Source organism: Gallus gallus, chromosome 2 (genome assembly GCF_016699485.2).
Source record: "Gallus gallus isolate bGalGal1 chromosome 2, bGalGal1.mat.broiler.GRCg7b, whole genome shotgun sequence".
Taxonomy (NCBI): Eukaryota; Metazoa; Chordata; class Aves; order Galliformes; family Phasianidae; genus Gallus; species Gallus gallus.
Genome location: NC_052533.1, coordinates 125,628,309 through 125,651,576, shown reverse-complemented (window position 1 = coordinate 125,651,576; position 23,268 = coordinate 125,628,309). Strand labels below are relative to the sequence as shown.

Genomic DNA, 23,268 nt, shown 5'->3' with positions numbered 1-23,268 from the left:
CAAAACTGGGCTCAACAAAGCCCTGAGCAACCTGATCTAACCTTGAAGTTGTCCCTGCTTTGAGTAGATGTCATGGTTTTGTGGTTTTTGGTTATCGATATTCCAATCCCTCTGCCCTGCTGGTCATGGAACCGGGCCAAACCAGCCCATAAACTGTTGACAGTAGAGGGCTGGACTATTTGGCCTCCAAATGCTCCTTCCAATGTGAGTTGTTCTGCTCTTCAGTATCTCTTGGACTGCATCAGGAGTATGGAGAAAGTACAGGTCTGGGAGGAAAAGCAGCCACCGAGTGTCCCCCTCAACAGTTCCTTGGGATCAAAACTTTGTGATGGATGCGAAACAATAGAATCTGATTGGGCACAATGAGATTTAAAGATCTGATCTGATAAAAGAATTCAGGAATTCTCTTCTGTGGTGGGAAACTTATTACCAGCACCGAGAAATCAGCAGCCTGGAAGGGGTTGTGGGATCGTTTGCTAGCAGCTTGTTGGCAGCTCCCTGAAGTTGACCAAAGAGCCTTTGGCACACAGATGAACAGTGGAAGGTTGCCTAAACCTGAGGCCACTTGAAATTGTAACTGCAGCTCTCCTTGGGCTGCTTTTACCAGTGGTTCTACTCTCTGTGTCATCTTTTGAGTGTTTCTCTACATTGTTTGGCATGGCCATAAAATTAAAGAAAAATACAATAATTAAAAAGCATAAACCTAAAGCTATAGTAATCCACATCTCCCCTATCTTCCAAAGGTGTTGCAAGCTTTAATAGCCTGAGAAGGTCTTTAAGAAGTTGTTAAAGTGTTATAAGTTCTAAAATGTCAGCCCTGATTTCAACACAAGCTCAGAAACCCCCATGCAAGAGCTTTGGTTCTCCAGCAGCCATGGTGGTGGTAGGATCCAACAGCCAGATATTAGAGCAAAGAACAAGTTGGGGACTAAAATATCACTGAGCTGAAACTCTTATGAGCAAAACTTCTTTGGGAACCAATATGTACTTGTAGAATCCAACTACTCCCTTCTTAGTGCCTGATTTAGTGGTTGGCAACTCATCCCTCCTCCTGCAGCATGCTGAGAGCAGCACAATGCCTTCTGGCTTTCCTGATTTTTCTCTCATTGCTGTATCATCTCACGGCTGTTGAGAGCCATGTCCTTCAGCTGCTATGAGCTGAGGCAGTTATGGTGGTATAAATGCATGCACACACTTGTTGAGAACCTCTGCATATTGCCTGACACAGTGCTCTTTCCCAAGTTTTTCCACAGCCGTGGATCTGGTTGCAAATCTGCTGTTAGAACTGGGAATTGGAGGGTAAGAGCATAAGTGTGGATAAATCCAGCCGCAGATTTACCTGGGATTTGGAAGTGGAAATCAAAGGTGACTTCAGGCCGCCCCACTTTTGGCTCTGGTTTCCATCCTGCTGTCCCAGCCCTTGCAGTGGCATGTTCTCAGGATGGGCACAGCTTGTTTGCAGCTCCATGTTCCTGCAGGCCCAATGCAGCTGGCTGGCCGCTGCCCAGCTGGGCCTTGCCAGGAGATGTGTGGGAAGCAGCGAGCTGTGCACCGTGCTGCAGAGAGGGAATGTGTGTGGCTACCTGGCTGTGGGGATGCACTCCTGACAGTTTAGTGTCTGGACTCAAAGAAACAACCAGGCTGTGTGCCATAATTGTCCTGCATCTTCTCCAGCCATTCCAAAGCTGCCCCTGCTCTGATGCAAGGCATCTGAGGTAACAAAAACTTGACCCATCCTTGGCAAGTAATCCCATCATGCCTATCAGGTGCAAGAATCGCACTGGTTGGAGTACTTCGTCCAGGCCTGGGGCCCACAGCACAAGAGAGATGTGGAGCTTTTGGAGCAGGTCCAGAGGAAGCTACAAAGATGATCGGAGGTCTGGAGCACCTCTCCTACAAAGACAGGCTGAGGGAGCTGGGCTTGTTCAGTCTGGAGAAGAGAAGGCTCCAGGGAGACCCCACTGCTGCCTTCCAGCTCTTGAAGGGAGCTTATAAGCAGGAGAGGGACTGACTTTTTACATGGTCTGATAGTGATAGGACAAGGGGAAATGTCTTTAAAATAAGAGAGAGAAGATTTAGATTAGATTTCGAGGAAAATTTTCAGTGTGAGAGCAGTGAGGCCCTGGCACAGCTGCCCAGAGAGCTGTGGGTGCCCCATCCCTGGAGGCACTCAAGGCCAGGCTGGATGGGTCCCTGGGCAGCCTGAGCTGTTGGGCAGCAGCCCTGCCCATGGCAGTGAGGTTGGAGCTGGATATCTTTGAGGGCTCTTCCAAGCCAAGCCATTCTATGATTCTGTGGTTCTATGGTTCTGTGAATGACAACATTCATCAAAAGTAAACCGAGTTTTTGCACAAGGGTGACCTGAGGGTGGCAGCAGCTGCTCACAGTAGCGTTGGATCATGCAGTGCACGGTCACAAGGATTTAGGGAGACTGCAGAGCCTGTGGTGAGAGAGCAGGAAGCAATGGATTGCAGGAGGCTGGTAAGGTGCTATCTGTTATTTCATCCAAACAGAAATAAGGAATGCTCTCTGTATTCTGCATTGAAATTAATGAGGTACGTTGGTCCGGTGAGCAGCTCTGTCGTCAGTGGGTTATGATGTGGTTGTGCCTTTTGATGCGGAGGGCACGCTGTGTGGGTTCGCAGCTGACGCAAAAGAGCATGGCTTGTAAATCTGGGCAGCAGCCATGCCTGCTGCACACACAGCCAGGGGAGCGAGTGCAGGCAATGAGGCTGCGTCAGTGCCGTCCCAGTGCAGTCCCAATGCTGCTGTGGGTGCCCGAAAACCTGCCCTCCTTCAGTCGCTGCCTGGCCACAGACTGATCTGTGAAATGCCTCGAGTCCAACACCCACATGGTCTGTTCAAGTCCCCGGGGTGATCTCAGGTCTGCATTTTTCTGCCAAAGACTTGCCTCTGTGATTAAGTGGCTGGGAGTGCTCGTGTCTGTCTGCTAACGCCGTGGGTATCTGTGACTGTGTGCGGAGGCACCCAGCTCTCCACTGACATCTCACACAGGGCTACGGATCCTGGGCACTGGTGAGGCACCACAATGCTCAGTGCCATCATGCAGTCTCACAGCACCTGCATCTGCAAGTCTGGCCAGTGCTGCCATCCTCCGCGGCATGATTTTGAGAAAGGCAGAAATGACTGCATAGAACTGCTCTATTTTTTTAAGCTCCAGGGCTAACAGACAACAGTAGGGTCTCATAAGTAACTTAAGGCAGCCCAAGGGCTTCTCTGAATCACACTGTGTCATAATAGTCCAAAGAGGTTGCTCCACTATAACCCATTACAAACCTTCAGACATGCCCTCAGCGGTGGTTAAGACCATGGAAGGATCCAGTTCTCTCTGTTACTGAGTTCGGCCACTTTACGTCATCACATCAGGATCCAAGACTGTGGTGTTTCTTTGGGAGAGACAGAGTCCTATGGGGTAGAACAAAATCTTACTGCATTACCATTAGGCAATACGATCTTGAGACCACACACAAAACATCTTTCAGGCCACACTTCTCTTGCAACCCTTGAATAAGAACTGAACAGGAGGAGAGCAACAGTGCCTGAAGTTCAGCCCTTTGTTATTCTGTGAATCATCAAAGCCAGCTCAAGCAAGATAGACATTCCCCAAATGCTCTTCCTCCATGCCAGTGAGCCAACATATCTTCAGAGTTCCCAACTACACCACACTGAGAACTGAAGATTAAAGATACAGAGGGCTGCTGGGGAAGATCTCTGAGACTTTGTGTGTCTCTCCCCACAGTTGTCCTTCTTTTGTCTTGGTGTATGACAGCCTCAGGTCCACCTCTGCGTGGTCTCCATGCGGATGGGATACATCCCACTCAGGTACATCTGCTACAGTGTTGAAGCCAAATCCTGCTGTGTTGATTCCATGCTGGTGGAATCTGAAGGGCTTTTCTAAGAACCAAGAAAGCAGCATGTGAGACAGATTATGAGGAAAGGTCTGGTAAAATAAAAGGAAGCAGTTACACTCTGCCACTGATAACTGTCTATCTAAATGAGCGCTGCTTCCATTTCATTCTGCAACATCTAGGCAGATAATTTCTGGTGACCAGAATCCCCCTGTAAAGACTGTTTACCATCAGCCAAATCTATTTGCTGCTCTTCTATTCCCAGACCCATGAGAACCTACTGAGCTGCCTGGAGATGGGACTAATGACAGCTCATGTTGAAAGAAGAAAGCTTTCAGCCTCTGCCAAAGGCACTGATGTACAGGCAGGTTTAAAAACAAGTTACAACTCATTACGTGATGTCCAGCCCCTGGCTACCCTGTCAGCAGCAGGTCCTGCACTGGGGGTGCTGAGGGGGGTTGTGCTGCCAGGTGGAATACAACAAAATTCTTGTGAACCTGGGGACTCCATTCCCACCAAGTTTTCTATCAGCTGGACCAGACTGCATCCTGTATGGCCTCCGTAGATTCTCTCCTGTGGGAGATAAGTGGTGTGGCTGCTCAGATAAATGACTTGGCTTCAGGTCCCTGTGGAGGTAACTCCCCCATGAGATGTGAGGTGCTGCCATACACTCCTGCTGGGGTTTTCTGGGCCTGATCACTGTACTTGAAGTGCTGGCTCCTGGCAGTGCCTGGGGATGTGACAGACCTCCTGACGAATGTCCTCAGTGGGAGCCCTCTCTCTCCAGATGGTGTTCTGCACCTCTTGGAAGACTCACACTACAGTTTTCTGCACTATAAACATGGGGCAAATACAGGAAAACAGGTCAGGGTGCAAAAACCAGGAGCTAGGAAGAGGGATGAGAGAGACACTGAGCAGATTTCCTCAGACTAGAAATAAGTTGCTGGGAATAAAGTACTGTATTGCTGGGAATGAAGTGCAGACCTCCTTTGGCACTCCTCAGTTCCTCTGTGCAGGGCTGACTGTGGCCAGTGAGGGGCTGCAGCTGGGCCTGGTGTCCCATGCTGGGGCTCGAATCAGTTCCAAGGTGGAGAGGTAATGGCTTTTTTTCAGCCAGACAGTATTCAGAGTTATTTCTTCTCCTGCTCCAGCTCCCCACATGACCTGGAAAGGCAGGAAACATATGGCCCTTTGTTGTTACAGCTTCTGATTCAAAGAATTCACAATGTGATTTGTAACGAACAGCAGTTGTACCGATCAATGGTGCTGATAAGAAGCTCTGATCTTTGTGCTACCTCGAAGGGAAGGCTGCCTCGTGTCCTTGTGCCCGGTTCCCAAGGTTTGTGCCAGTGCCCCACAGCCATGGGCCTGGCCATGGGGCTCCAGCTGTCACCTGTCCCCAGGGCGGCCCTGTGGGGATGCTGCCAGTGGGGACCCCCATCCTGGCATTGTGGCTCAGCCCCCATCCTGATGTGGTGGCTCATTTGCTGCTGTGGGCAGCTGTCTGGCATCCTCCTTGTGTCCTGTGGAGGCCAGTCTGAATGCCATCAGATTCCCATCTAAGAGGGCCGGGGGTGAGAAATGGTCTGACAGGAACATCCTGAAGTTCAGCAAAGTCTGGGGGAGGAACAGCTTCACGCACGAGGACGTGCTGGGGGCACCCATCCGGGAGCAGCTCTGCAGAAAAGGGCCTGAGGGTCCTGGTGGTCACCAAGTTGAACATGAGTCAGCAATGTGTCCCTGCTACTAAGAGAGTGAATAGAATCCTGGGCTGTATTAGTGAAGTGTTGCCATCAGGTCAAAGGTGGTGATCCTTCCCCCCTGCTTAGCCCTGGGGAGGCCACACCTGGAGTGCTGGGTCCAGTTCTGGGGCACCCAGTACAAGAGAGACATGGACATACTGCAGACAGACATGGACCATGAAGATGCTGCAGGGCCTGGGAGTCCCTTTCCTGTGAGGAGAGGTGGAAAGAGCTGGGCCTGCTCAGACTGAAAAAGAGGGGGCTCTGGGGGACCCCATCAATGTCCATAAATACCTGAAGGGACAGGAGAAAGAGGACAGAGCAAGGCTTTGTTCAGAGGTGCTCAGTGCCAGGACAAGAGGCCATGGGCACAAACTGGAGCACAGGGGTTCCCTCTGAGCACCAGGCAGCACTGCTGTGCTGTGCCATGCCCGAGCACCAGGCCAAAGCACCACAGGCCCTGAGGTCTCCTCCTTAGGGCCTGGGCCCCGCTCTGGGTGTCCCTGCTGGAGTAGAGGTGGGCCATATGGCCTAGAGGGCCCCACCAGCCTCAACTATCCTGGGGTTCTGTGAGAGGCTGGGCTTGAGGAGGAACAACTGACAGTGATGCCTTGGCAGGCTACCATCAGTTAATGACCTGTCTGTCCTTGTTAGGAGTGGTGTTGAATATTTGTGTTGCTGGAAGTATATGTGAGAGGAGATGTAGAAAATGTGGCATCGTGGTTACTGGCAAGATGTGCAGTGCCGAGGAGGAAAATCTGATGAGGAATCCCCAGCATCGTAAATGGATAATGTGGTGTTGACTGGAGTGAGAAGCAGCAGCATTTCCCAGGTCAGTTTGACATTCCTCTCAGTACCAGAGAAGAGTTTAATGCCAATAAGATATATTTTACTATGTTAAAATGCAGATTTAAAAAGGAAAAGTTTCTAAAATTAAACAAGTATCGGTTACAAGTTTTAGAACATAATTCTTTTTAATAATCATTGGAAACTGTGATGCGGTCTCCAAAATTAACCTGTGGTTATTTGCTGGTCCAGCCCCTCCAATGCATGCTTGTGTTCAAGTCTGTGACCCCAGACAGGGCCCTGAATGGTCTCCCTGTGTGTATAGCCCTATTTCCTGGGGACCCAGTGGTCACAAACATACTCCTCAGGCTTCCCGGTAACGATGTCGAAAATTAATTAATGATGATATAAATTTCTGCTTCTCTTGTTAATTAATTTCAGCAAAGAGCACGCATGCTGAGCTTCTGTGGCTGGTAAAACACAGCAGGTGGGTATGCATTTAGATGTAAGTCATGTCCTCTAGGTAAACCAATTACCTCGATTGCGGAATCACAGAATTGCAAGGGTTGGAAGGGACCTCTGGAGATCATCCAGTCCAACTCCCCGCTACAGCAACTCCCTACGGTAGGTCACAAAGGTAGGCATCCAGGTGAATCTTGAATATCTCCAGAGAAGGAGACTCCACAACCTTTTTGGTCAGCCTGTTCCAGTGCTCCGTCACCCTCACTGTAAAAAAGTTCTTCTGCATATTTGTTTGGAACTTCCTACGTTTCATTTTTTTGGCCATTGCTCCTTGTCTTATCACTGCACGCCACTGAAAGGAATCTGGACTCATCCAGTTGCCTCCCGCACGTTAGATGCTTATAAACATTGATCAGATCCCTTCTCAGCCTTCTCCAGGCTGAACAATCCCAGCTCTCAGCCTTTCCTCGTATAGGAGATACTCTGGGCCCCTCATCATCTTTGTGACCCTCCACTGGAATCTCTCTAGAAGTTCCCTGTCTTTTTTGAACTGAGAAGTCCAGAATGGGACACAGTAGTCCAAATGTGGCCTCACGAGGGCAGAGTAGACCTGCTGGCCACCTTCTTTTTAGTGCACCCCAGGATAACATTGGCCTTCTTGGCTACAAGAACATCCTGGCTTATATCTCAGCAGTGGCAGCCACCTACTTTTCTTCTCATGCTTTGGGATGCAGAGATGATTCTCTGCTATCTTTGCTTAGCTACAATTTTTTAGTTAAAGATGCATCTTAAAAGCATGGGTTTGCAGACATAAGTAATACCTTCATAACCCACCAATGCTGAGTCAAGCAGAGAGATTTGATGTAGTATTGCTGAAAGCAGATTTAGGGTGGGATGTCACATTACGGTCAACGGTAGATTTGGGAACCTTATTGCTGGAAGGTGCAGTGCTACTGGAGGCTGCTCCTGTATAGATGGTGTATGTCAGGATTTAAAAAACTTGTGAAAACTGGAAATTACCCTGCTTTTCAGATGGGCATATCTCAGGTTTTTCATCAACAACTTACTCTGTATGGACTCAGTGACATGATTTCAGTGTTTCATATGGTTTTCAGAACAGCACCAATTTTGTGCTCTAAAATTCCTTATGATTTGCGACGGGGAATACGCTTGGAGCTGGGGTCTGGCTGGGTGGCTTCATTGTTTTGGGAAGACAGGAAAGTTGCTAACTGTAAACACACGATCCAGCATAGGACCTTCTCTTCTGACCTGCTGTGACCTGTCCATCTATTGGTCACGGTGTCTGTTTGGCCACTGATGGCATCTCAGAAAACTTTTTGGTAGGTAACGTTTCCTTTAAAGACTTCTGAGCTCATGAGAATGAGATAGTGCATTCCCGTGTGGTTAAGTTATGCTCTTGCAAGTCCTAGCAAGAAGTGTTAGAAAAACAGCCTTTGGTTGCTAGGAGGTGCCGTGTGGGGTTTAATTAATCAGGATGGCTGTGCTCTCTGTTTGCTATCACTGCCGATATAACATAGACATTTCCAAAACCAAAAGTTGTGATGGACTCCTTTTGGGCCAAGAGCTTTTCTTATAGAAACACACACTACTAATGCAGTTGAGACAAACGTTAGTCATTTCACACTGCACCGAGAGACACCCGAAAACTGGGGCCCACGAGAGGTACTTGGGCTCGATGGGCTCTGCACAAACTGCTGCTCTCCCACATTGTTAGAGCAACAGCGACATGGAAACACCTACGACTCTGCCAGTATCAAAGGTTTTCCTCTTCTAATAAATGGGGAATATTTAACTCAAAGTTTTTTGATCAGATTTTGAGGCAGCTCGACTAAGCTGTCTTAAGACACAAATGGGAGTCTTGGCTTGCCTCTTACAAGGGTAGAAAATGCTGCCACAGAGTGCAGCCTCCTTGCTGTTTCCAGTTGAGTTGCCCATGTGATATGTTTCCATCAGTACAGTGTAATTTCAGATAAAGAGGGTTTGGTAGATTGGACGGAAGTAATTCAGAAGGCAAAACAGAAAGACCAGGAGGAGAGTGATAAACCCTAATGGTGTTTGGAGCGTGCTCTTCAACTTGATGATGATGAGAGCCCAGGAGTGTAGCAGGCAGTCACATTTAGACTTGGAAACACAAGGACTAAAGGCACATCACTTACAAATGCTCTTGCAGGCCAAATTTGCTGGACAAGCAAACTTGCCGCTAGTTGGCTCCTAGCATCTGTTCCCTTGGAAGTACTATCCAAACAAAAATATTTGGTCTTCCCTCAACTGAAGCCAGGTATTCCCTCAGCAATGTGGGGATTGTGTAGATGGAAGGCAGGCACCAAATTTCCCGAAGCCCTTCACTTAGAGATACTATGCAAATGCCTTTAAAATAACTGGCCTTGGGGTTCCTGTATTCAATGCACCCTGGGACAGATCTTCAAGCACCACGAGGACTAACCTTAGTGAGCAAGCCATGACTCACACTGTGTGCAACTGCAAGCTATTTCTTTTATCCTTCCCTTTCTTTTAGCCTTAAAAAGAGACACCTCCTCAGATTGCAGGGACAAACTTTTGCAAAACAACCAGGTCCTTATGCTGCTAATCCATAAGGACATCTTTCCCCTTAAAAACCCTGCAGCTTCCTCTTCTTAAGATCATCCTAGAACCACCGACTTATAGAATTGCAGGTGATAGGGAACAACCTCTTGCCAAAACTGAGACATGATGATATTCATGTACAGTCTAATACAAAAGCATCTAGTGGTTACTAATAGTTAGAAGCCTTGTCTGGGAGGAGTACGCCTGAGCTTCAGCCCCATGCTCTGCACTGTCTCCCTGGGGATAGCAGGAGCAGCCTTGGCTACATACAAACCTGAGTCCCTTCCAGTTAGAGAGAGAAATAAATGCTGCTTTCCACTTCCTGCGTGAGTGCTCTGTCCACAAGGCTGCTATGAAAAACTTGTTGGAATTCATCTTCTGGCTATTTTTGGATAGAAATAACTACTGTTTGTTTTGCTTGTTTGCTTGTTTGAATGTCTTTCGCTACGTGCGTCTTGCTGAATACTTGACATATGTGCTGGGAATCCCAAAGGGACCAGGCTGTCACGGCAGTGAAGGCATCCATCAATGTGAGCAGTATGTGAATCTCAGAAGAGTTATGATAACCACGGACACAGCCATGGCACTCAGGAGCACAGATAGTGTACACTTTGAAGCAACCGAGAGCACTGCCTGGCAAAATCCTACACCCTATATGCTCTCAGGTGTAGGTTTGGACTAGGTGGGGTTTGGTAGCCTGTTCTATCATAGTCCACCAAATTTCCCCTGTGTTGCACTTGAAGAACTCATACATTTGCTTTTGGAACAAGCCTAATGTATTTTTTATCACCTGCATCCCCTACGTAAGTGCCAGATATAGAGCTGATATAGGCACTGCCTTTTCTGTAGTTCCAGCAATATATAGGCACTAAAGCAAACCATTCCTTGCACAAGTTCTGGATGTCACTGCCTATTATTAAATATTAAATTACTATTACATTACTATATACAATATTATTATAGTCACTGCCCTCTCCTGTAGGCTGCCTACTTTTCCCCTACATTTCCTCGCGTGGCCCAAGTCCAGGTTTTGCAGCATACTTGCTCCAGTGCTACCTTCCTTACCCTGCAGCACTGAGGCAGCCAAGCATTGGTGGTATTATGGGCTGTTGTGCAACCTGCAGTGACAACCATCTGCTGTTTAGGAAGAACGGGATTACCAGAACACTGTGAGACAGCAGCGGTGGACTTGCTGTGCAGGCACTGCCTCTGCAGTGGGGCAGGAGGGGAACCACCCTGCACTGGCAGCAAAGAAACTGCTGCAGGAGCATCACTCTGCCTCGCTGGGGCTGGCACCTCTCCTGCAGCCAGGTGCAAACATCTGTGCTCTGTGTCTCTGCGGCGAGCGATTGCGGCCCTGATCCCGTTGGATGTACAAGCTGCTGAAATCAGTGGGGGCAAGGCATCTCAATATTGTTCTTAGTGGAGAACCCACACCATTTGCTGCAATCCAAATGCATGTCAGGATCCCTCTAAGTATTTCATGGCCTCAGAGACAAAGTATGATGTGGCTGCAAAACCCAGCACAAATATGCAACCACAAGAATAGCCCCACTGCAGTAGCAATGGAGAAATCCCGCTCCTAGCTTGTCAGTACTCACAGCTAAAATGCAGAAAGACAAACTGTAGTTAGTGTTCTAGAAATGAGCTTTGTGTTTTCAACTTCTATCAAATAAAACAAATTATATGTCCTCAGATTTTCCTCATTGGAATTAATCAAGCGCACTTGACTTGCTACAGATGAATTTGATTAGGATCACGTATACTCTTAGGAACCAAAAATAACCCATCATGATTGAGGTGTACATGTTGTTGCAGCCGGCAGTATTGTGTGGTATCTGCTGCAGCAATGGACAGAGAGCTCCTGGAATAGGAATCCAAACCAGATTTGGCAGGAGAAATGGTAGATGACACACAAAATGAAGCAAATAAGACCACCCAAGATGGAGATCTTATCAAATGCATGGTTATTTGTATGGCCATATGGTTGATTGAAATTCCGTTTTCTGATATAAAACAAATCACTGAATCATAGACTCATTGAGACTGGAAAGACCACTGATATTATCTAGCCTAAACATCAACCCATCCCCACCATGCCCACTAACCATGTCCCTCTGTGCCACTTCTACACGGTTCTTGAGCACCTCCAGGGTCAGTGACTCCCACAGCTCCCTGGGCAGCCTGTGCCAATGCATCACCACTCTTTTTGAGAAGAAATTTTTCCTAATTTCCAACCTGGGCTGTAATGGAAAACTTAACTCTATATCCATTTGTACACAAATATTTTTGCATGCATGACCTGCACATGGCCCGCAATGTGTACATCGGATATTACCCACACTTTTTGTGATGTCAGCAGATTCTTCTTTTCATGGTCTTTTAGCACTGAAGAAAAAACGGACGTCTTCCCAACAAAGCACTCCTGACTGTCAGCTGAGCTTCTCTGTGTGCGCACTATTGTAGCTCTGCACAAGTCACATGTTGCACACTCACCACTGCCCATGTAAGCCCATGTGCACAATCATCAGCTGAGACGCTGGCAGGGGTGCAACACTTCACATTTGTCAATGAAAATAACAACAGAGAAAAGGAGGGAAGAGTGTTTTGTTTTTGTTGTGACAGCTTATTGATATTTTAAATAAATTGTTCTGACATTCTGTCATCATTTCTTTCTTTTAAGCTTAGTTTTCCTGTGCAGTAATCCTTATTCATACTTGTCTCAGCAGCTGGGTCCCTGAGGACTGTGTGAGTAGGGGTGCAAGGGTTATCTATGGTCGTGCCAAACTCCCAGGTTTCTGACAGATCTGCAATCTGCTGAATTGTTTACATAAGTACCAGGAAGTGCCTGTGAGAGAAGAAGTGGAGGTATGCAAGGGGAATAACATAAAGAAATATCTGCACCTGAGATCATTTTTCACTTTTCGGATAGTCTTGGAGAACAACGCATACATTTGGCATAGCGTCATGCACACAGCACTGCGGGTCTCATCCTACAGGTAGTTCTCATCTGGATTGCAGTAGTAGGTTAGAGAGAAAAAACATGTCTCAAGCTTTTATTGTGTTGCTAACATTCCTGTTGCATGCACTAACTGCAGAACCACCTCGACGCTGCATTGGGTATGGGCAAACAACCACTGGGCCGTACACAGGAAGATGTGCAGTACTTGAGACCCAGGTGGCACAGCCATGGGGCACTGCTGGGCTGAGACAGCTGTCTTCTCCATGAGCTGTTGTCTTTTTTTTCCCTCCTCTCCTCAATCCCCAGGCTGGATCCTGGGGCTTTCTGAGCTGCCAGATCTGCCTCGGGGCTGCTTGGTGGCACACACGGGGCTGTTAGGGGAGCACATGAAGAAGGGAAAGTTTGAAAAGCAGAAACATATTTCATGCAATCTTTTTTTTTTTGTTTTAATGCACTTCTCATGCGTGAGATGTGCCAAAACGTTTCCACTGGAAACTTTATAAAAAATGATTAATGTAAAGGGGTTCTACAATTCTGGCTTCTCTCTCCCCTCTCCAGAGAGCTGTCATAGCTCATGAAGCTCTGTTCTGTGTACTGGATGCATCAACAGCTGGAAATTATCACTTTCTGGTCTTTGTCTTTCTGTAGCTCATTTGAGAGACTCCACCAGTAATAAGGGATCCTGCCCTTTTAACTGCAGCATGGGATGAAGTTCTTCTGGTGAGACCAGGGATCACTCCAGCACTGATTTTATAACAAGCAGAAAAAATAAGCATTCTGTATGAGATTCAGGCCAGCTGTGTGCATTCCTCGCATTCCTTCAAAGGGCAACCAGAGGGACAGGCATGTTTTAGCCCTGGGCTCTTTTCCCTAATGCTCAGCTACTGCGTGATACCCTTCTTAAGGCTTCCTCCTTGCTTTTTCTCTCTCGTTTGCCTTTCTGAAGGCTTTGGGCAGGAGTTTTCAGTCTGCCTGCTGCCATTCCCAAGATGTATCCTCCATTTAATGGCACTGCGGGACACAGGGTGGAGGGCAGCTTTCTCCAAAGAAGGGGAGAATGGACATCCACACATTCATACGATCCGATTGTTGGGTGGTCTTGTATGAAGCCAGGACTTGGACTCAATGATTCTTGTGAATCCCTTCCAATTTGGGGTATTCTACGAGTCTGTGTTCCTGCAATTTGGGAACGCAGCATCCCCCAGGCCTCCTGGCAGCGTGTGCTCTGGGGCATTTATTTTGGTTACTCTTTGCTCCAGTGTCGTCTGTGCAAGCTGTACAGGAAGCAGGGCTTTCCTGGCAGCTATTTGCCTTCTCAGAATGGGGAGATGGGTGTATGTGCTCTGCTTGCCTGGCTCACATGAGCTATTTCTATGAAAAGGCTGACATGCATCCGTACACAGTAACCAGAGAGACAGAGAGACTGCAGGGATGGTGTTGGCCCCAAGCTGCCAGCCTTCTCTCTGTGTTGCAGCAGTTCTTGGAATAAAGTGTGGGAAAGATTGGATATTTGGGAAAATTTCTTCTCAGAAAGAGCTGTGAGGTGTTGGAACACTCTTCCCTGAGGAGTGGTGGAGTCACCATCCTTGGAGATGTTCAAGAGATGCGTAGATGTGGCACTGAGGGACATGGGTTAGTGGGCACGGTGGGAGTGGGCTGACGTTTGGACTGGATGATCTTAAGGGTCTTTTCCAGCCTTAACAATTCTATGATTATGTGAAAGAGAAGAAAACTGTCAGCTGCAGGCAGTGGCAGTCAGGAAGGTGACCTGAACAGCCCATTTCTCCCTGAGCACTGTGCCAGCATCCCTCCCGATGGCTGGGAAGTGGCTGTGAAACTCATACTGGAGTCCCCAGACCTACACCACCATGGCCACCAGCCACTGGCCAAGTACTTCTTGCTCCATCCTCATCCCTGTTGCTGCCCAGGCTGCCGGTTTTAGGGGCAAATGAATCTGCCACAAGAATCTCCTGTGCAGGGGTGGCATGTGCTATTAATAAAGACTGCCTTCAACTTCTAAACTGAGGCTCTTAAAAGCCACAGTGAATGCATTTTTCATTAACGAAAAAGCCCACAATCTTTGCTGTTGAAACTGAAATAGATCCATGAACTTTTGTATCGTGCAGGCTATTTTAGAACTGTAAATCTATTCCACTTTTTCCATTGTGGTTATTGTCATATTTCATTATGTTCTCACGCAGACAACGCTTTCTGGTCTTTTATTATAAAGGATTCTGCATTTCCAGGCATAGGTTCTCATGCTCAACTCAACAGGCTTGGTAAAAAAAAACAACAGTCTTCAACCAATTTTTTTATGGTGTAAGGTTTCATATGAAGGCATCAAGGCAGCAAGAAATTGATGCTAACTTCTGGATATTGAGCTTAGGGTGTTCGAAGCAGTTTTGAAAGGGTAAAAATGAAAGAACTGAAAGATGGGCAAGTATTTTCTGTGACCTTTTTTTAAAGAATATCGAGCCTATCAGACTGTATTGTGGCACTGGTCATGAGCATGGCCTCAGACTGGATGGTAAATGTATAGGCAGCACAAAGCCATACAAAAAGCTGTGGGGCTATTTAGAGTTTGGCTGGAAAATGAGCTCAACCACGCTCCAAAGAAGATCCCATTCTTTTCTGCAGCAATGGTGGAGAATTGAACTGCAGTTTCCAATCCTCCATACTCTTTCCTCTGCTGCCCCTCTGTGCCTAGAAGTCCCCAAAGGACCCCGGAGTTATTTCCTGCCCTGTTAAATTCCACGTGAAAGTCTTTTTTGCTCATTCTGTGAATGTTTTGAAGTATTGTGATGCTGACTCCCTTTGGCCATTGCCCTTCCTATTGACCTGCACTCTCTTTGTTTCCTCCCACTTTCCATGTCTCAGACTTAACGGCGAGGCTGACAGCTGGTGGGGGAAAGGCAGTATTTTTGATATACATTTGTATAATGCTTGGCAGGCTGGATCCTGGTGACTGTGTATGTCAAATCATAACAGAGTTGCTCCCAGTTCTTTCAATCCTCAGCTTTGTAAGCGTTTTAGAACTTCTCTTTTAAATAATTAAAAGCAAATCGTTATTTTAATTGTATTTTTTCACATCATTTGTGTTTTCCTCTGGCAGTCCCATCCAATACTCCTCACAAAAACTTTGTGGTGCACCTATCATTTTACTGGTCTAAAGCCCGAGACATGAGGATACTGGAGATCTGCTCCAGTAGTCCAAACAGATCCCACACATCTCGACCTCCAAGCACTGGTGCTGCAGAGGGAGCACCTTGCTGGCTGCAGGGCAGGGTGCAGAGCCGGCACGCACCTTCTAGCACCTGGTGTATGCCCTCAGAGTCAGCTGTAATTTAACCTCCAGTGCTGTCCCGTGGAGTATTTACCTATCTCATAAGTCTTAAGGGCTGCCCGTGTCTTAGTGTAGGAGATGACACAAACTTGACGGGCATCAGGCCGCTCTCATCAGTAGGCATCCCTATGTAGGGACTCCCACTGTTCTCAGGTCTGTCACTGAGCTGGGGCTCTGCTATTTCAGTCCAGTTTATCTCTTTCTGTTTCCTAAGTGGTCTCTCAGGATCTACTTCTGTACTAAGCTGGTCTCTAATCCTTGTGCCTAGCTATACATAGCCACAACTTATTTATACATTGGGCTATCCCCAGTTAAACTAAAAAATACTATAACCTACTTCAGGAATTGGGTAACACTAAGTATTAACAGTGCCTATTTATGTTGTTAAGATGCCTCAGCCACGCTATGTTAATTGAAAGCTCTGGCTAAGCTTTTTAATGCTTGTTGTCATTTACAGCCACGTGGGATGCAGCACGATGGCCCCCAGATTTCTAGCTGAGTGGTGGTGGCTCAGAGCTGGCATCCCACCTCCCTGCAGAATCATAGAATCATAGAATGGCCTGGGTTGAAAAGGACCACAATGATCATTGAGTTTCAACCCCCCTGCTGTGTGCAGGGTCACCAACCACCAGACCAGGCTGCCCAGAGCCACATCCAGCCTGGCCTTGAATGGCTGCAGGGATGGGGCACCCATAACCTTCTTAGGTAACCTGTTCCAGTGCGTCACCACCCTCTGTGGAGTGAAAAACTTCCTCCTAATATCTGCAGGACAGTTTCTGTGCCGCTGTGAGTGTTTCACTGCAGTTTGGAGCTTGGCAGCAATTTCAGTGTGCTGCAGCTGGCAAGCAGGCAGGAGGATGCCATTCCCCTGGGGGTTAATAACTCTGTTTTCCCCCAAGTGCAGTAAGCAAGAGTTGTGCATGCAAGCAGGTGGGTTGCGGGAACTCGCCACTCTGCTTGCAGGGAAGCGCACGCTCCCCAAGTGCATCATGGAAAGACAATAACTAACGCAGTGACGCAGGCTGCACAGCGTGCCCCTGCACCAGCTATAAACAAAAAGGTTACAGCCAGGTGATTTGTGCGGCCCTAATGGAATCAGCAATTAATACTAGAGAGAGTGTGTTGGTTTTGACTCTTCAAGGCACTATATCTCACCTTCTCACGTCTGAACGTGAGGTTATTCTGTCTTTGACACAGAAGCCAGAGAGAGAGCTGCCGAAGCTGCGGGCTTTGGCCAGGGCTGTGGTTGCCACTGTTACTGTTTTGTTTTTTTTTTCTTTAAATTTATTATTATTTATTTATTTTTATGTATTTTAGAGATAAATCTGTGTGCTTGCTACTCCCGTTGCTGCTAGTCATAGCTGGGACTGTACAACTGAGCTTCACTACTGGTGCAGGGGGAGCAGCAAACAATGTGCTGCAGCGACTGCTATGGGAAAACCACAGGGATAGTCTGGAGGTGAAATCAGAGCTGTGAGGCCAATAGCAGAGTGCCACCAAGTACACACAGGATGTAGAGCAAACCCATGGTGCTGCTCACTTCCCACACGTTGTGATTTAAGAATTTGCTATTTCATGACTTCTTACTGAAATTTTCTAAAATTCAGGAACATTTCCCCTTACTGTTTTAAAAGTCTTCCCTGGTGTTCAGTACAAATGGAAAGTAAAATAATCTGAAATCCAGCTGCAAGCCAGGTGTGTCCTCCAAAGGAAGTTGCATTTCGTATCTGGTGTCTCCAGAACCTGTCCACTTCCAGGGTGGGGAAGAGGTAGCCTTGTCTTGTCTCATCTCCTCTCTCATCATGGATAAAATGTTCTTAATGCAAACTGCCCTCAGCTCCATATTGTGGCTTTCTCCTTGCTGCATAGATTTTGGGCCTACGGTTCATCAGAACTGAAGGCTTCCTTTTCTGTTGGGTTTGAACAAGGACTGCTCATAGGTTTGTGTATTTGCTCCTTGGTTCCCACCTTGGGTGGAGTGACCAGCACCACTCCGGGTAGTGCATTTTGCACTCAGCCAGTGCTGGGCAGGGGAGAAAACTCAGTTTTTCCAAAAAGCTGGAGATGGGCTTCCTCTGCATGCAGGCCAGGTAAAAACCCATGGCAACCACCGTAATGCCAGCAACAAAATGACTGGGAGTGACGCTCTGCAAATGGTACAGCATCTACCGGTAAGGGACTGATTGAATCTACAAGATCTCTAGAAGGCTGTTCTGAGGGCAAAGTATCTCTGTCTCTTGCCCTCTCTATCTATCTTTTAAACTTTTCCTCTACTTTTATTTTGTTCAGCCACAAGGTTAACACACAGAATATACCCAGCATATCAGTGGTGTTAACTATGTCTTGAATCAGAAAATGATTAGAAGGTGTGGTTGGAACTCTCCTGCAGTGTGAGGGCAGACAGCAAGGGACCCCATCCCCACGTGGGCAGGGGGCTGAGGCAGTGGATATGGTCTGTACCGTGTGTGAGATGTGAGAGGCAACCAGAAACCTGTGTTGTACAGGTTTTTATGGACCTGAAATGTGCAGTGTATGAAGCACAAGATATTCATTCCCCACAGAGCTTGTGGACATCCAGCACTGTTTTCCCTCAAGGTTCTTCGGTTTTTAACCTCAATTATGTTTGATTTTAATTTAAAGATGACTTCTGATACGTGCCAGTGTGTGAGGAGAAGGAAGCATTTCCTGAGAGCAGATATGTGAAGATATTCAGGTAAGCTTTCAGAACAGGGTTTGCAGTGCGATCCTATAACAAAAGAACATTTTGTCCTTTAAGGGTGCTGCTCATTTTAGAACCATCTTTTTCTTAACCTTCAAGTGAGAGAGCGTGCAGGAGGCAATGCAGTGCAGAGCCACTCTGCTCTCACTGCTGAGGACCCCATGTCCCTGCCCGGACACCAGCCAAAGCTGCAGGGATGGAATCACCAGCAGTGTGGTCTTAGGTCAGAAGTCAAACAGGAGTAGGCTGGTAACTAGGAGATCAAAATATTTTCCCTGCTTTTTTTTTAATGGGATGAGTCCATATTGTTCCCCCGCATGTCTCTGTTTGCTGTGATATGTTTTATCATCGTCTTATCATTCATGTTTGTGGTACGTTGGGTCTCTCTTTACAACGTGATGGAATTGTTTAAAATTCATCAGAGCACAGTTCTGGAGTGCGTGGAGCAGTGAGGGGGAGAAGGCAGATGTGATGTGATTCAAGGACTCTGGCTCAGCTGATTGACCCTCCATTTGACCGCGATGTTGTGAGCTGTATAGCAATGAGATTTGTAAAGCACCAAAAATCAGATCTAGTTTATGAGTCATGCCAGAGCTGTGGTCCTTGAGCCTGTGACTTTGAATGAGCTATTTTTCTCTTAGCTTCTAAATCTGCCAGCCTGGCCAACAATTACACTCAGAGGATTTATGAAAAGCAGGGCTGCAGCTACTTCCTTAGGCTCAAGGAATCAAAGCTTTTTCCCCAACAGTTTCTCAAATTTTATGCTTCACAAGGACAGTGCACTTCAGGTACCCCACCTCTGAGCAGCTCACCTTACAAATATGTTTCTGCAATGGGAGGGTGTTGCCTTTTCTAACTACCCACACCTTTGTGTCATGAGCATCCTCAGTGTCCTTGGCTTCATGAGAACAGGTCCTCCCTTGGTAGCACAAAACTTCAAGAGCTTTCATTGTAGAAAATGCTCAGGAGACATTAAGGGATATTCTAATTACCACAAAGAAGGAAAAAATGTGTGATAGACCTTGCAGTTCATTGATTCTGAAGAGGATGGTGCTGTCCCACACATTATCATAGAATCATAGAATGGCTTGGGCTGGAAGAGACCTCAAGGATCATCAAAGCTCCAACCTGTCTGATGCAGGCAGGGCTGCCAACCTTCACATGTAATACTAGACCAGGCTGCTCAGGGCCCCATCCAACCTGGCCTTGAACACCTCCAGGGATGGGGCATCCACAGCCTCTCTGGGCAGCCTGTTCCAGCACCTCACTGGTCTCATAGTAAAGAACTTCCCCCTGACATCCAACCTAAATCTTCCCTCCTTCAACTTAAAATCGTTTCCCCTTGTCCTGCTGTTATCTGCTCTTTCAAAGAATTGACTTCCCTCCTGTTTATAGGCTCCCTTTAGGTACTAGAAGGCTGCAATGAGGACACCCCACAGCCTTCTCTTCTCCATGCTGAACAAGCCCAGCTCCCTCAGCCTGTCTTTGTAGTGGAGGTGCTCCAGCCCTCTGATCATCTCTGTGACCCTTCTCTGGAGGTTTTCTGTAAACAATAAAGAAAAAGCAGAAGACAAGAAAAAAGGAGGCTGTAGGAGGCCACCCAGCAGGCTGAGCATGGGCACATGCGTATGTCCCAGTTTGAGAAGATGCTGCTGCAGCTGTGCCACCCCTTTCTGACTCCTGCTGGACTGCAAGGGCCTTCAGTGCCAAGGAACTGGTGTTGTGAAGAAAGATTGAGGATGACAGCGCTGTAACTGCTGGTATTCTACTGAGCACGTTCCCTGTAAAACGTGCTGGCTGTGATCCTCCTTTCCTCCGGAGGCACGGATTTGTGTGCACTCTGTTCCCTGCAGTGTTCTCTCTGTGTACAACACTCATTGCTCATATTTCAGTGAGGGCTTCTTGTGAAGCTCTGTGTGCTAAGTGTTCCTGCTGCTGATGGGCACCAGCACAGGGCTTCGTGCAGAGGGGCACGGTGGCACTCACTGCCAGCACGTGCTGGCCTGCAGAAGCAGAGCAGAAAGCTCTCAGTCACCACAAGCTGTGCTGCCAGATGTCAAGGGATGTGAAAAGCCAGCAGCTGGTGATCAGCCCATGTGAATGGTGACAGAAGTGATTCCCGCCCAGAAGTGTCCCAGTGGCTACTGGAGGCGGACCCCTACTGACATCCACGCTGATCATAACACATGTAGTGGTTTCTCCACCTTTCTGGCCATTCTTCTTGTGCATCTGAGCACCTCCAGTACCACAGCAGAATACTTTTATTCAGCGTTGCCTGTGTAGTGAGCGTATCTTAAACTCTGCCCCACCTGTTGTACATCTGCAAACACACAGGTAGAACTTATATGCTGATCTGTTAGATGCTGGCTTATCTCACTTGTCTGTAAGACCTTCATGCAGTGAAGGCTCATGTGAGTGCAGAGACTCATCTCCCCAGGTTGCCTGTGTCACTGGGGAGAGATGCATCTCCAAGGGTGATTCACATGGCCTCTATGGGATGAATCATCCCAGAGGTCCCTGCTTAACTCTGCTTTGTTCCCTTTGGGGAGCAACACGTCTGCTTTAAATGAGGGGTAATTAATCCTACCTGGGGCCTGGCACTCAGTTGTCATGTCACATAACAGTATTAACAGAGATGAAGAATTTGATCTTCAAAGAGAAAACGGCAGCAATATTTTCCCTTTTTTCTTTCTTTTCTTTTGGAAAAGTGAAAAGTGCATGCTGAAAGACAGCAGAGTAAAGCTGTGTAAATAAAAGAGGTGCCATTGTTCAAATAAATAGACATTAATTATGCCTGACTGTATACAGCATCTTCCTAAAAGGCATTTTGTCCGGCTCCAACCCGCTTACATTCTGATGCTGGGGAGTGAGTGTGTATTGCTGATAAACACGAGCCGGGAGCCAGAAAATCCAAACAAGGCGGTGAATCACTGAGCCATCATGTGAAGCATCACTTCACGAGGTGCTGGTGCAGCAACGGCACAGCTGTGCTGAACCGGTGGCACTGGCAAGACAGAACTGTAAATGCAGAGAGCAGAGCGCTGTTGCATCCCTCTCAGCAGACCATATTTAGCTGTGGTTTTGTTGCTGCTGATCTCCTATGCAATAAACAGAGAATAAGGGAGGGTTAAGATACCCAGTCGCCATATTCCTTGATCTTGATTCCATGATTTGCATGATCTTGCTTTGGCCTAATCCCTGCTCCTGCAGGGACACCCAGAGTAGAGGACCCAGGCCCATGGCCAGGTGGCTTCCAAGGAGGTGTTCAAGGAGGAGACCCCACAGCCTCTGGACAACCTGTGCCAATGCTCCAGCACTGCACAACACAGCAGTGCTTCCTGGTGCTCAGAGGAACCTAACGTGCTCCATTGAGCACCCATGGCCTCTTGTCCACACAGGCTGAATTCAGCCATGTGTCACCTGCACCTGAACCAGGGGTCACCACCCTTTCTCAAGTCAAAGCTGCTGTGAGGGCAGGATGGACCAGAGCTGTACCTCAGCCACTCCTCGCACACCTCACCCTGGGACCCTTCACCCCTTTGTAACCCTCCTTTGGACATTCTGTGATAGTTCTACATCCTTCTTATATTGTGGTGCCTAAACTGTGTGTAGTACTTGAGGTACCTCCTGACTTTCCTGCCTCTGCCAGGGCTCCTCTCACTTCCCATTAGACCCAGAACCCCACTGCAGCCCCCAGGGCAATCAGTGATGCTACCCAGGCAATAGCTGTGTACCATGTAGCCGGGAGTCCTGCACCCAGATAACGGGCTCCACTGGCAAGAGATCAGGAGGAGTTTCACAATCCAATGTTTATGTGGGTTGTAAAGCAAAGCAAATCGGCATGCATGGGAAATGTGTCTCCTTTCCCGCTCTGGGCAGAGTTATCACATAGATAAACACAATCAGAAAGCAAACTGGTGGATGATAGCTGGTGAATGTGTGTCCATGCATGGAGAACTGGAGAAAATGGCAATAAAAGCTGACAGGCAGTGATGATAGCTGGAGCAAACCTCCCTGGAAAGTGAGGGACCAACTGCGGGGAGGCCTCTGATCATACAGCTCTGTTTTTTGTCAAACGTTGAGCTTGGGGACCTGCAAGCCAAGCACTGACCATCACATGGAAAGCTTTTGAGGTACCGTCAGGCTTTTGAGACCTTTCTTCATATTTCTGTGGGAGTTCAAACAGTATGGCCCAGCTGCCGACCCAGCTGCCCTCAGTCTCAGTAGTCACTGTTGGCTGCACTTGCGGTTGGATCAAAACAGCTTTTTGTGGGTTTCTATTCAGCAGCTCCGATGATCAGAGGCCCAGACTATTCTGACGAAGTTTCCAAGCTATGGTTTGCTGATGCAGAATTACCAATCGCTAAATACCACCGTGATTTTCTACTATAAAAGCAAGAGGGATTTGTTATGGAAAACCGTGACTCCAGCAGCTGAAGTGGAGACCATCACTATGAGCCAGACTCAGCTGAGGACTGCAATGGGCAGCAAAGATCCCAGCTGCAGAACACGGGCTGTGCTGGTACCACTCCTCTGAAGACTTTTTTAGCTCTGCATTCGAAGAACATTTATGGCTAAATCACGTCCTACTATTATTAGCATTTTATGATTTTTTTTAAAAAACATTTGCATTGATTCCACTTGAAAAGCACACGTATTTATGTCAGGCACGACTTCAGCACGCTCCCTGGACAGTTATCAGCAGAATTCTTTAACGTCACTGAAAGCGTGGGTGGGAAATCAGCACTCCCTTTTCTAACTCTTACTGAAACGATTCACCA

The 23,268-nt window shown here is 47.5% G+C and overlaps 1 long non-coding RNA gene across 2 annotated transcripts; it reads left to right on the top strand.

Annotated features, from left to right (window-relative positions):
• The first annotated feature begins 2,444 nt into the window (after positions 1–2,444).
• On the top strand, positions 2,445–19,934 carry LOC112531881. Of its 2 annotated transcripts, none has more exons than XR_006938539.1 (4): positions 2,445–2,555; positions 6,266–6,443; positions 6,839–18,481; positions 19,883–19,934. It is a non-coding gene; the product is annotated as an uncharacterized LOC112531881 (long non-coding RNA). The 2 variants fall into 2 exon arrangements; XR_003074003.3 differs by having other exon boundaries at positions 2,445–2,481; positions 19,883–19,920.
• The last annotated feature ends 3,334 nt before the right edge of the window (positions 19,935–23,268 follow it).